Source organism: Elephantulus edwardii, unplaced genomic scaffold (genome assembly GCF_000299155.1).
Source record: "Elephantulus edwardii isolate Elephantulus edwardi_28Jun2011 unplaced genomic scaffold, EleEdw1.0 scaffold00007, whole genome shotgun sequence".
In the NCBI taxonomy this organism is placed as follows: domain Eukaryota; kingdom Metazoa; phylum Chordata; class Mammalia; order Macroscelidea; family Macroscelididae; genus Elephantulus; species Elephantulus edwardii.
In genome coordinates, this window is record NW_006399757.1 from 30,588,256 (window position 1) to 30,592,161 (window position 3,906).

Here is a 3,906-nt window from a genome sequence, read left to right on the forward strand (position 1 = left end):
TAGCCCCTAGGGGGAGCTATGGAAACCCGCAGATAAGACTGACCTGATTTCATTCCCTTGTAATAAACTAATAAATTCAGGTTCAGAAAGGTCAGAGAACTTGTTAATGGTTACGTAAGGGCAGCTTGAGGCATTACAGTTAAGTCCCAAGTCCTAGTTCAGTGTGGTTATTTATTAATATACTTAACCAACTTTGTAGTAACAACCAAAGTTGGCATTTGTAGAGGAGTATAATTTAAAAAAAAAATTCTAAAATGAAAAAAAAAAAATTCTATGTGCCTAGATCTACACACACACACACTGCTAAATGCTGTTGACTTGGCTCTGACTCAGTAACCCTATGCACTACCCAATCCTGTGCCATCCTCACAATCTGTTGGGCTTAAATCCACAGCTGTAGTCAGTGTTATCAAAGTTAGAGAATAAGGAATACCAAAGACGAGCTGATGCCTCTGAACCCTGGTGTTGGTAAAGCACGCTGAGTACGCCACAGGTGGTTAAACGAATAAACAAATCTATCTTGAAGGAAGTAGAGCCAGAGCGCTCTTCAGAAGCAAGGCTAGCTCGCAAGACTTTTGTCTCATATCCTTGGGGCATGTTGCTGGAAGGAGCAGTCTCTGCAACATGCCATCATGCTTGGAAAGCTGAACAGTTAGCAAGAGAGGAAGACCCAGGACAAGATGAACTGGATATACACATAGCATGTATATGGTAATTACAACTACGGTTAAAGAATGTAACAGTCAATAAAATGACAAACATGAATAAATCAAACTATTAAATGTACCAAACATGAATTAAGTTACCACTGATGGACCCAGGACTATTTCCACCACTTACTGGTTAAACAGTCAGCCCCTAACAGAAAGATTGGCAGTTCGAGCCTTCTACTTGCTCCTTGAGCAAATCAGAGAAGGAATTTTACTTCTGTAAAGATTGTTGCTGTTACATGCCACTGAATCAGAACGGATTCATAGTTGACCTTCTAGCGGATTTTCAGAGGCAGTAAATCTCAGAGAAGGAGACAGCCTATCTTTCTCTTGTGGCACAGCTGGTGGATTTGAACTGCATGCCTTTTGGCTAGCAGCACAGCTACTTAGCAACTAGGCTTTGGAAACCTGATAGGACAGCTCTACCATGTCCAATGGAGTTGCTGTGAGTTGAAATCCAGTTGCACTGCACTTTTTGGTTTTTCTTTCACAAAGATGTATTAACTTTCCTAAAAATTTTAAAAATATCTTTATTGGCTTTCATATACTAATTCCTTTACATTATGTTTCATTTATAAACATTGTGTTTCATAGTCTTTCATTTACATTGTGTTTCATACAGTCACATACATTATATTTTACATTTTTTAAAAAAATGGTTTTTGGCGAGCTCTGGTGGCCTAGTGGCAAGAAGCTACACTGCAATCTCAGAGGTACATGGTTCGAATCCACCAGATACTCTGCTGGAAAAGGAGGAACAATCTCCCCCGTATCAGATCTGATTTGATGGTACACACAAAAGAAGTGATGAAATAAACGAAAAATTTTTTTTAAAAATGGTTTTCAAAAGCAAGACGCTGCACTGCAATCCAGAAAGCATGTGCAATCTCCTCCCATGCAATTACTGCCTCTGAAAACCCACCAGAGGGTCAGCAATGGACTGGTTCCGACTCTCTGGTACACACAACAATTAACAAAATAACACTTAATGAGAGCATAACCTTTGGTTTGAGAAAGTCTACGATTTGAGCATCTTCCATGAATAATCCATTTGTGAGTTTCAGTATACTCATCTGTAATGGGGCATCTCTTTCAAAGCATGGGTTGTCAGGATCTTACTAATAAAATAAATGAAAGGTGGTACTATACAATTTAACTAAAAAACAATGATTTTCAAAAGGACCTGTGGGTTCCCAAATCCCCACCCATTCTTTTGTCCCCCCATCCCCTACAATTTCCTACCATATCAAACAGCCACTGTCTGTTATATCTTACTGTTCCATAGAGTCGAAACAGACCCACTGCTGACCCTCTGGCAAGTCTTCAGAGGCATTTAATTGCAAGGGGGAGACTGTCCAGCCTTATCCTACGGAGCAGCTGGTGGCCTCGAACTGCGTGCCTTTGGGATTGCAGTGCAGCTTCTTGCCTCTAGGCCACCAGAGCTTCCCTTCAAGTGATGAGTGTTGTAAATAATTTAACTTGCCCAAATTTGGTGTTTTAAGGGCTGGAAATTACTGATGGCAGTATTACCTAAGCGTGCTTTGTGGATAACCCAATAAAATGCTGTGTTATTTTTATTTTTAACGTGTGTTGTGGTCAAATACACCTGGAAACCACATACTGTCATCTTTCTTAGGGGATAACAGTATGTGTATATTGTTGTTGTTAGGTGTCATCGAGTCGACTATAACTCATAGTGATCCTATGGACAACAGATCTGAACCTTGCCTTCTGCAGCGCCACCCTCTTGATCTCTGATAAGCTTGCACACATTGTTTGTGTTGTTACTGAGTACCACTGAGTCAGAACCAATCCACAGCTGACCCCCAGCAGGTTTTCAGAGGCCCTTAATCACACAGGAGGAGGCTGCCCATTTTTCTCCTGCAGGGCATCTGATGGATTCAAACCATATACCATTGGGACTGCATTGCAGCTTCCTGCCACTAGGCCAGCAGAACTCCCATCAGTATGTTAAAATAGTCAGGAAATCACCAATGAAGAAACTGTTTACCAGGATCTCTCAGATTTCTTTCATCAAGGCTGTGCTCTGGCACCACCTAACTTTGATTAACAGCCTGTGAAACACACTGGGAAGAACCGATCTAAAAGATCAAGAGTTTTAGGGCTCGAAGTATGCACAAAGTGATGCCTCCTGATTTCAAAGTCCAAACTCAGACCTGCTCAAGTCCAAAATCTAACCCTGGAGAGAGAACGAGTAATAGGTTTACTCCCAATTTCCCACTCCCCCTATCCACACACGTGGTGTACAGCTAAACAGATATTCCTAACTGCAAAGGGAGCTGGGGCAGTCGTGGGGCACCGCAGCGCAGATCCCCCTCCTTACCCTCCTCCGTGGCTGTGTGCTAGCCCAGACCTCCCCAGGAGCCGAGAAGCACCCATACATCTCACACTCCTGATTCTCAGAAGGAACTCAGTATTTCCTTTACTTCTTGAAAAAAGTCCCTTCGACCCAAGGCAACAGTAGATGGTTTAATGGAAAACAAATCCTCTACAAATACTTGTGATACTGAAAATGGCTTAGAGAACCATTTGGATGGTCAAGGAGAACCAGGAGAGCTTTCTCAGGAAGTAAATATAAAAACCCAAGTGAATTTCTCACCACATAAAGCCTGTTAACTGCCAGAGGGCTACGGAAGAGTAGTGAGAAGACATGAGAAGACACCCCAAATTCATGAGGGTACTGGGAGAAGGTCTTGCAGGAGAGAGCTCATGGCCTCATGCCTGAGGTCCCTCCTAAAATACCCTGAAAGAGCTTTGAAAATACCAAAGAAAAATTCTCATAGAACAGTCAGGGCCAGAGAAATGAGCCTTATGGGCTTTCACGCTTTTTGCATTTCCTCCTCTCTGCTCTTCTTACACGGCAAACTCATCTTAAGATGCAGAACCACAGCAAAACCCACACTGCCTGCCAGGAGGCTAACCACCACACAACCACAGGGACCTGACCAAAGTCAGCCATTACCGCACCTTTCTCGAAGGGAGGAATAAATAGCCCAATAGGGGATAATACACTGTTAAACAAAAGAGGGGAAAAAATAGTAAAAAGAAAAAATATGGAACCATCAAATACTGATGGCTCTCTGTCAAGCCACTTAACATCTTCCTTCCCCATATTTAAGAAAAGAAACAGTGCACTCAAATTTGAAGTCCACACCCCCACAGACACCTTTCTGCA